Source organism: Gossypium raimondii, chromosome 10 (genome assembly GCF_025698545.1).
Source record: "Gossypium raimondii isolate GPD5lz chromosome 10, ASM2569854v1, whole genome shotgun sequence".
Taxonomy (NCBI): Eukaryota; Viridiplantae; Streptophyta; class Magnoliopsida; order Malvales; family Malvaceae; genus Gossypium; species Gossypium raimondii.
This window is the reverse complement of record NC_068574.1, coordinates 24,377,916-24,389,209: the sequence shown is the minus strand read 5'-3', so window position 1 is coordinate 24,389,209 and position 11,294 is coordinate 24,377,916. Positions and strand designations below refer to the sequence as shown.

The window sequence follows — 11,294 nt, the reverse complement described above, 5'->3', positions numbered from 1 at the left end:
ATAATATATATATATGCATTTTTATATAGTATTCACCTATTGTTTTTACACGGTATAACATATATGCATATTTTAATATATATATTTTCTAAGCTTTTTAAATACGTATATACTTTATACCTACATACTTTTTATATTTTTATTTTACTTTTCTAATTTTTATATACTTTATACATTTATATTTTAGATACATATATGTTTTGTAACACATATATTTCCCAAAATATACATGCATTTTTATAATATATATACGTACATTTTTTTATTTTTAAATTATTATAAATATTTTCTTTATTATTTTATATATTCCATTATTTTATACACATATTGTACATATATAAGTATTTAAATATATACATATACATATTTTCATGATTTACTAATATATATGCACATATACATACTTTTATATTTTTTATCTTATTTTCACAATTTTCACATGCATATATATACATACAATATAATATTACGTCATATTTTACTCGAATTTAGAAATGGAAAATTTTCAAAATGAGACAATGCTCGTATTTAGGATTTTCAAGGAAGTCGAGCCCTAACGTATTGGGTTCCGATTTTCTTCGTTAAATCTAACAATCAAGCATTTCTCTTTAATCAAAAAAATAAGAACTCATTATTGGGAATTCAACACGTTATGTCCTAACGTATTGGATGTGACGCATTGATTTCTCGAAATGAAGATTTTTTTTTCTAAGAAAAATAATAAAGGAAATATTCCAAGTTTAGGATTTTGAGAAATTGTGCCCTAACGTATTGGGCTGCGATTTCTTAAATCTTGAATAAATGGATATTCTTTTAAATTTTTATTACACGAGTATTCTGGCCTAATTCATTTTCGAGGAAATTAGAATGTGGTGCCCTAACGCATTGGGTGTGACATTTCCTTTCTCCGAAATGATAAGGGTCTTAATAAACAATGTTTTTAAGTTTTTGCTAAGGATTATATTTTTTTCATATTTTCGACATTAAGACACTAATTAATCAACTAGGTACCAATTTTTGGGTGTTACGAGGGTGCTAATCCTTCCTCATACGTAACCGACTCCCGAATCCATTTTTCTAAAATTCGTAGACCAAAGCCGTTTTTTAGGTGATCCAATCACACCTCAATAAAAGATTGGTGGCGACTCCCAATTTTTAAATTTTCATCGGCAACTAAATGTTTGTTTTTTTTTCAAAAAAAATGGTTTCGACAACTATAAAGCATATAAAATTATGCAAGTTAATAGAATTTTACAAGCGAATCAACGAGTGTTGTTCTATTTTTGATAGGAACTGAATGTCTAATAAACCTCACAAGATTTTTGTGTATTACTAAGTCCCCAACTTTCGAACATCTCTATAAGCTTTTCACTTATATGGTATCAATTTAGGTGACAGTTTACATAATTTATAGGGTTTTTTTTTTTGTAATTATGTTTTGTATATTTTATCACCTATTAAGTACTGTTCTTCTCTTCTCAATTTTATCATTCAAACTTAATAAAATTATTCTCTCCTCTTAAATCGTATAACATTCCAGCAGCAAAGGCGCCTCTATTTATCTAGTATATATTATAAACCTTGACTATATTTTATCACATCATAACTAAAATTAATTAATAATTAATAATGGAAATATAACAAATTTGTTTAATTATTAACCTCAAGAGTATATATATAAGATTAGCGGCATATAATCCAAAATGCATATTTTGAAATTAATTGAACACATATAAATATTAAGGTTGAAGCCTTTAAACCTCATATTCATACACTACAATCATTAAATATTTTAAACATAATACAAATACATGAATATATTAAAATACACATCATATAAAATTTTAAACTCCTAAATTTATTTGAAATATATAAAGCCTTTTAAGCAAAACGGGAAATATGAAAAACATAAGAATACAATATCACAAGCTATGATGAATAATAACCATTAATTTGGGTTACAGCGTGAAGGATGAGGGCACTACTTACTTACCATGATCACGAGGAGGAGCAAAATTACTTTTAGCATGACAAAAAAAAGCATGTGGAGGACATGAAGGTGGTTTTCCTGATGCTAGATTTCTCTGTATCACTTCATTCCTCTCCTTCACTGCAATTTTAACCCGAAATACCAACACAACATATTCAATAAAAAAAAGATCATAAAAATAAGTAATGAAGAACAAGTTTTATATATAGTTGTAATTCAACTTACCGGTTAAGTGAGTGTTTGTTGTGGAAGATGGAGGCCAGAGTAGAGAAAATGATAGCAGTAGGACTAGTATCAAATGCACCGCTGATTTCTTGTAGAGCATCTTTCGTTCCTCAGAATCTGATTTTTGTGCCGATGTCAATGGCTGTTTCATCCGACTTTATTTATTTTAGAGGAGAAACAAGACTTTGGAAGTCAATTAGTTTTATTATTATTTTAACAATTCCTCGTTGAAAATTCATTGATTTTATTTTACTTATTTGTTTATTTGTTTCAGAATAAAAACAAAAGCTTATTATTACTTAATATTAATTATTGCACTGTACATTAATAGAAGATACAGTAACAAACTCTCAATATGAATCTTAAAATAAATATCAAAATTAAAAGAAAACACAAAAATTTAAACATTATCGATTGTACAAATCTATGCACTTATATACAACATAATAATCCTTAATATTCTTTTCAAATTTGAGAAAAATACTAAAGAATAAGAAAAAAACAAAAGCAAAACCGCGTTTTCTCTTGGTCACTTGTTTTCTTCTCATGCTCATCAATTTTTATTAATTTTTAATATTCTTATTTATTCCCATCACTATTTTCTACCAACCTTACGTAAGTTTTATTACCCGGGTAATCCATATGTTTGGAACCTTTTCAGATATAAAGTGTCAAAACCATTTTTTATTTTGAAAAACGAGGTTGACTTGGATTTTAAAAAGAAATGAAAATGAAAGTCGCCACCGATCCTTTTTATTTAGGTGTGATCGGATCACCCCAAAAGTGATTATTTTTAATAAGCAATTTGACTTTATTAAAACAACGATTTTGGTCCACGAAATTCAGAAAAACGGGTTCGGGAGTCGGTTACGTACGAAGAAGAATTAGCACCCTCGTAACGCCCAAAAATTGGTACCTAGTTAATTAATTAATGTCTTAATGTCGAAAATTGAAAACTTTGAAGAGATTTAAAATACGATCTTTTTTTTTAAACTTATATAAAACAAGTTACTCGATAAGACCCTCTCATTTCGAAAAGAGAAAATGTCACACCCAGTGAGTTAGGGCATGATATTTTACTTCCTCAAAACAAGCTTGTCCAAAAAAACAAAACTCGTGCAATAAAATTTAAAAGGATATTCAATTGTTTAAGTCAGATGAAGAAATCGCAGCCCAATACGTTAGGGCACAATTTCTAAAAATTCTAAACATTGAATATTACCTTTATTATTTTTAGAAAAAATCCTCATCTCAAGAAAACAACGTGTCATATCCAATGCGTTAGGACACAACGTATTGAATTCTCGATAATGAGTTTTTTATTTATGTTTTGATTAAAGAGCATTCCCGATTATTCAGATTCAACGAAAGAGTTGGAACCCAATACGTTAGGGCTCAATCCTCTCGAAGATTCCAAGTACCGAGTATTGCTTTTATTTTTCAAAATTTTCTCTTTATACGAATTTAGGTAACAATTATATAATGGAGTAACAACTCTGATAATGTAAATATAAATAGCATGATCAAGAACAACAGCAACAATAATAATAATGAAAAGATAATTAAAAAACAAATCAATCATAAATAAACAAATAAAACCGAAACATTTAAAGAATATAATAATGATAATAATGGTCATGTGAATAAATAAATAAATAAACATCAAGTAAAGCAATAATAATAACCAAGAAAATAGATAAAATTATAAAATGTAAAATATATATATGTACATATAAGAAAAATATATATGTATGTGAATTATAAAAATGAAAATATATATATATATAAATATACATATTTTAATATGTAAAAAATATAAGTATGTATATAAAATTATGAAACATAGAAAATATATTAAAGTATGTGTATATATATATTTATAAAAATTAAAAATGTGTACGTATATATATATATTATAAAACGTATGTATGTATACATGCATGTATATAACAAAATTTGAAATTTAAAGGCATAAAAAGTAAATAATAATGATACAAGATTAATGATGCCACATAATAGTATTAATAATATTAAAATAATTAATTTAATAATAAAAAACTAAAATAACAAATAGAGGATTAAATAGCATCAATAATAAAAGACCAATGAATTTAAAACAACGAGTATAAAATAAAAAAAAATATAAGGCAAAATAAAATGTAAACAAATTTGAAAATAATGAATTTGAAAATGAATAAAAAGGGAAAAAGAGATTTGAAATCAACAATATACAAATCAATAAATAAATTATACATAGTCAACAGAATAAGAACAAGCCACAAAAAAATAAGAACGCAAGAGAGAGAGAAATTTGAGTAAATACTCTTAAGAATTATTATTACTCCCCACTCAAGTCCTCTACAATGAAGGAAGAGGCCTCTATTTATAGTTGAGCCTCCCCAAATCCAACGGTACAGATCAATTACATCAACGGCTAAGATTAAAGGGTATCTAAAAATTAAATATCTAAGATTACAAAATCATATCTTATAAGATTGCATATCATATCTAAGATTACGTGACCTATATAATGAACCTAATTATGCCTAAGATTAGGATGGCATGATCAAAATGCATCAAATGCTCCTAACTAGACATGTATGAATGGTGTTTGCATGAATGTAGAATGTTATTTTTTGTGAGAATAATCCTTCTTTATCACTAAGGTTATCATTGCTCGAAGTTTATTAAGGCTTTATCACTGACGTGCTACAACACCTTCCTGCTCAGCTGGCATTTTCAAAGAAACACTTAGTCAGATTGCCCCCACTGTAAACTTCAAAGTTCAATCCACTGGGACGCAAAATTTGTATCATCGTTCTCCCACTATAACCCAAGGGTAGAAATATATGGTTTTTTCTCAATCCTCTCCTATCACAATGCAAGGATACAAGATCTAAATCTCTCTGGTCCCTTACACCATTCCCAGGGTGTCGTACCAAAGGCTCATGCACAAATGAAGGCTTTCTTCTCCAGGAAACCTCTTCCTATTGTTTGGTGATCATTACTTGCTTGTTTATTTAAGTTTTGTCATCAACATGACATCTTGTCATTTTGTTCAATCAATGTTTTTGACAACAAAGTCCAAAGAGAAAGTCCTAATTTAGACTCTTCCTTTTCAGATTTCCAACCTTTAAACATGGTGCGTTCTAAACAATAGTCCTGTTTCAGGTTCCTGTATTATTTAGAAACTTCTAAAGTAATATGCAAAACTTCCCTTGTGAAAGTTTTATTAGTCCATTAATCATTATTCCAATGCAACATGCTTGAAAAAAGGTCATAACAATGGATAAGAATAAAGTTAGTTCTGAGCATAGCTCGAAAGGAATAAATTATCAAAAATAGTAAAGAAGAATAACAAAGAAATTGATTGGGAATGTGTATCTTGGAAAAGAATGAAGTATTCCATGAACAACAAATTCAATATAAATAGTATGAAAATTGGGTGCCCCAGATATCCCCAGATATCGCAGCTTGAGCTTCTCTGCACAAACTTTCTGAAGACCATTCTGAGTTTGACATGTGTTTAGGAGATCTACAGTGCTTTGTCGATGCCCCAAGATATCGTCTACCCTTTTCGGTTGATTAAAGTATAGCAAGATCATCATATGCCCCAATCTGATCAAAATTTGAACTGCTCTGATCACCTCATGCCCCATTTTGATCAATATTTAAGCCACCCTTTTAGGGTTTTCAACTCAAATCCCCTTTGGTCTCAAGGTGCTCTTTGCGAGTTTTCACATTGGCCTCTCCATTTTCTTTCTTCTTCTTTTTTATTAGTATTTTTTTAGACTCAAAGCACCATTTTGCGGGTTTTCACCTTGGTCTTTTTTCTTCTTTTTTTTTGAGTGAATTTTGAACTCATAGGATTAGGCAAGTCCTTGTTATCCCTTTTGATCAAAACTAATGTTTTTCTCGATAAAGTCTCCCACATAAGATCATCCACTTTTATCTTGTATATGAAAAATCTTCTTTGGTACCAGATTTCTTTCATAGAGCCTTTTAGGGCGAAATTTAACTATGACATAAACTTTGGATCTTCCTCTTCAATTAGGATGAAACCCAACAAAATTGTTGAGCAATTGACTTCAATAGGCAAAGCTATGACAAATCAAAGAGAAAGGCACTCACTGCATTTTTTGACCCGAATGGCCATACTTTATAGCAAAATGTTCCCCATAAGATGATGAATGTGGTCCTTCTCATATCTTCAGGGTGCATCTTTATCTGATTGTATCCAGAGAAGCTGTCCGTGAAGGAAAATAGTGAGTGGCCTGCCATGTTATCCACTAAAGTGTGAAAAGCAATGTGTTTTGGGGCTGGCTTTGTTCAAATCCCTGTAATCCATATATATTCGTATTTTCCCATCTTTTTTCAAGGACTAGTACAATGTTGGCTACCCAAACCTAGCATCAAATTACCTTTTAACTTTTTTCTTTTATCCTTAGCACGATATTGGGCGGGCCTCATTCTCTTGAGCTTCTGCTGAACCGACTTACAATATTCTTTTCAAGAAGACAGTGCACCACAAGGTCAGTGCTTAACCTGAGCATATCCTAGTATGACCATATGAAGACATTTTTGAATTCTTGGAGTAACTCAATGAGGTCTCATTTCGTCTTTGCGGTCATGTCAATTCTAATCTTCACCAAGCTCACAATTTCTAATGATTCCTTGTGAAGTAGGATCATCTATCCTCTTGTTCTACCATCATCAACAAGTCTGGAGATAAGTTACAATCTATGTCATCTTCAAAGTCATGAGATCCCTCTAAATACATGTCTTGCTCAAAAGGAGATTCTGAGTCTGTAGTAGTGTCACTTATGTCATTGATATCTGGGTACCCATAGGAAGTACCAAAGAATATACAAAAGAATGTATGAATTTATGACTAATTATTTGTACAATATGATTATGAATGAAAGAATGATGTGGAAGAAAATCCAAAAGAATGAAAGAATAATTATTCGAAAAGAATGAAAGAATATTGGCTCAAAAATGAATGCAAAGATGTATTTCATTAGAATAATGACATTCAGACATGAGCCTATTTCACAAAGGAATTTCTATCATTTTAAGCTAAAAACAACAAAAATGTTCTGAACATTACTCAAAATAAGCTCTAAAAACTACAGGGATTTCTTCCTCAGTCCAGTTATTTTGAACACTCCCAAGTTTATAAGGGCGAATATCTAACAAGGTCCCCTTTCATTTGTGTCTTCCTATATGTCATTGATGTGAACACTTCCCAACACCTCTTCATATATTGCATTTACCCCATTATCAATCACGATTGGGTAGCGGCCTTTCTACATTAGATGAGTCATCAACTTGACAATACCCATGTTGATGAATTTTTCAACTAGCTTTTCGAAGGTAATGTAATTATCTATTGAGTTTCCCGTAATTCTCGCATGGTAATCACATTGTGCGTTCGCATCATACCACTTGGGATACGGAGGTTGTGGAGGTTTTAAGTAGGAAGGGGCAACAATGTGGGCATCGAACAAGCTTTGATACAGCTCCTTATAGGACATCGAAATTGGTGTGAACTGGAGCTTCTCAGTACCTGGTTTCACTCCAAATTTTTGTCTCAATGAACCTTGTTGACTAGCAACCCCTTTACCTGGATGACTTACAGTAACTGATCTTGAGTAACCTATGTTATTCATCTCGTTTTCTTTTCTCCTTAAGACTAACTTTTTGTTACTCTCCATCATCTATTCTTCCACTTCTAATGGCATTTTCAATCATTTCGCCATTCATGATTATATCTGAGAAACTCTTTGAAGCACTTCCCAACATGTGCATGATGAATAGGGCTTTCAGTGTGTTGATGAAGAGCATCGTCATTTCTTTCTCTAGGAGTGGCGGCTGAACTTGGACTGCAACCTCTCTCCACCTCTGTGCATACTGTCTAAAGCTTTCATTCAATTTCTTTTCCAAATTTTGCAAGGTGATTCTATCAGGAGTCATTTCTGATATATGGCTATACTGCCTCATAAAAGCCTGTGTCAAATCCCTCCAAGAACTAATTTTGGTTTGGCTCAATTGATTATACCATTTAGATGCTGCCCCAGTGAGGCTATCTTGAAAACAATGTATTAATAGCTGATCATTGTTAATATACCTAGTCATCCTCCTACAGAACATGGTAATATGGGCTTCAGGGTAACTGGTCCCATTATACTTCTCAAATTTTGGCATCTTGAACTTATAAGGAAGTACCAAATCTGGGACCAAACTCAGATCCTTAGCATCCATTCCACGATAACTTTCAATGCTCTCCATTACCCTGAATTTGTCTTCAATCCATTTCCACCTTTCCTTAAACTGTTTTGGAAATTCCTTTACTTTATCTTTCTCACCTACTTCATTGAAATTAGGGATAGCAAGATTCACCGGGTTATCTCTGGGATTAGAACCTAATCCAGCCTAGAAGTTCATCAGCATTGAGACATCAGCCTGAAACTGCTGAGGCGTAATTGTAACAGAGGATCTGCACGGATGCACCTCAGCTTGAGTTTGCACATGTGGAGGAGTAAAACCTGGAGGATATAGAGGTCCATCCTTTTCTCTTTCTTCATCATTAACCATAGGGCCCTTCCCCTTGTTTACTCCCCTAGTCAGTAATTGCGTCAACTTAGCCATCATATCCTTTTGAGACTCCAGCATCCTTTCTATCATATCTTGTTGAATTTTTTCCAACTGCTCCTTCATTTGCATCTGTAACTGGTCTTGAATTTCTTTTTGCATTTGCTCCAGTTTCTCTTATCTTTGATCCATTTTCTTAGTTTTGCGACGAGTACCGTAAAAGTGTTTGGTTGGTTGGTTTTCCAGATTAGCTAAAAAAAATTTACTCAATTAGACTCTTTCAGTGGATTTTAATGCATATGATGTCATGTAATGCAGATGCATGAAATGAATGCCTAAAGAGACGTTGATTCTGATTTAATTACATTTAGAAAATTTTACTAGAAGGCAAATTTCTTTACATAAAGCAGATGCTTGTACGGTGTCGCCCTTATATTCTAAGAGACAACATCGATCTTTTCCTTCATCCGCATGTTTAAGATAAATCCCTCAAATTTCCAATAGATGCCACTGCTAGCTCCTTTTTTCTTGATCCTGGTCACGATCCATCATTTTCCTATCCTCGTAATGCTCATCAGCTTCTTTAAGGGGATTGGAACGTCGAAAGCTCTTAGGCAATCATCTTAAATCCTCGGGCCATGAAGTAAAGTCACGAACTCTTCCATCACCCTTCTTGTGTTTCTCTGAATATATTCAGGCATCCGTACTATTTTCCACTTTATCAAGAAATCCGTATTCCATGACAAGCTTTCTAAGTTAGTAATCGAACTTGAATCAACATCTCTTTTCTAAGATGCAAATGTAATGCAATGCAATCATAATCAAAACAAAACAAAACGGGTTAGTACAAAACTAAAGCAAACAAAGAGAATACCTAGTCGAGTAAGCACTAGGGGTTTGGAGTGGCTCTACCTAAGATGGGTTCCTAAAGTCTTTTACATGCAGTTTGGCTCTAAAGTCAAGGTACCCAAACCAGTAAATTCCTTGATCCTCACCCATTATAGGCTCATACAGACCGAGTTTGGTTCAGGGGAATACATTTCCCTATGGTTGCACGGAGATGAAGATCTCACGAAGACATAGGTACGGATGTATCCCGAAAGTGATCCACTATCCTTCACGGAGTTGAAAACCTCACGAAGGAGTAGCTTCTCACTCCCACTTAAAAGGGTAAGACTAAACAGTCTTTCTGCAATATGATGCCAAGATATAAAACTCGATTTACAGTAATCATACAAACAAGTGCAAAGAGAGGATCGTGATTTTTCAAATCAAATTTTCAATTTTCGACAATAAGACAAAAAATAATTAATTTTGCGGCTTGACTCTCTAAATGTCCCCAGCGGAGTCGCCAAGCTGTCGAAACCATTTTTTATTTTGAAAAACGGGGTTGACTTGGATTTTGAAAAAAAATGAAAATGGGAGTCACCACCGATCCTTTTTATTTAGGTGTGATCGGATCACCTCAAAAGTGGTTATTTTTAGTAAGCAATTTGACTTTATTAAAACAACGATTTTGGTCCACGAAATTCAGAAAAATGGGTTCGGGAGTCGATTACATACGAAGAAGGATTAGCACCCTCGTAACGCCCAAAAATTGGTACCTAGTTAATTAATTAATGTCTTAATGTCGAAAATTGAAAACTTTGAAGAGATTTAAAATACGATCTTTTGTTTTTTTTAATTTATATAAAACAAGTTACTCGATAAGACCCTCTCATATCGAAAAGAGAAAATGTCACACCCAATGAGTTAGGGCATGATATTTCACTTCCTCAAAAACGAGCTTGTCCAAAAAAAAACTCGTGCAATAAAATTTAAAAGGATATTCAATAGTTTAAGTCAGATGAAGAAATCGTAGCCCAATACGTTAGGGCACAATTTCTCAAAATTCTAAACATTGAATATTACCTTTATTATTTTTAGAAAAAATTCTCATCTCAAGAAAACAACATGGCGTATCCAATGCGTTCGGAAACAACGTATTGAATTCTCGATAATGAGCTTTTCATTTATGTTTTGATTAAAGAACATTCTCGATTATTCAGATTCAACGAAAAAGTTGGAACCCAATATGTTAGGGCTCAATCCTCTCGAAGATTCCAAATATCAAGTATTGCTTTTATTTTTCAAAATTTTCTCTTTATAAGAATTTGGGTAACAATTATATAATGGAGTAACAATTGTGATAATGTAAATATAAATAGCATGATCAAGAAAATAATAATAATAATGAAAAGATAATTAAAAAAACAAATCAATCATAAATAAACAAATAAAACCGAACCATTTAAAGAATACAATAATGATAATAATGGTCATGTGAATAAATAAATAAATAAACATCAAGTAAAGCAATAATAATAACAAAGAAAATAGATAAAATTATAAAATATAAAATATATATATGTACATATAAGAAAAATATATATGTATGTGAATTATAAAAATGAAAAATATATATATATATAAATATACATATTTT

At 31.6% G+C, this 11,294-nt stretch overlaps 1 long non-coding RNA gene across 1 annotated transcript; it reads right to left on the bottom strand.

Moving 5' to 3' along the window:
- Positions 1–1,739: 1,739 nt before the first annotated feature.
- LOC128034098 (uncharacterized) lies at positions 1,740–2,582 on the bottom strand. The gene is made up of 2 exons (XR_008190185.1): positions 2,216–2,582; positions 1,740–2,110 (listed from the first exon to the last, which is right to left on the bottom strand). It is a non-coding gene; the product is annotated as an uncharacterized LOC128034098 (long non-coding RNA).
- Positions 2,583–11,294: the final 8,712 nt, after the last annotated feature.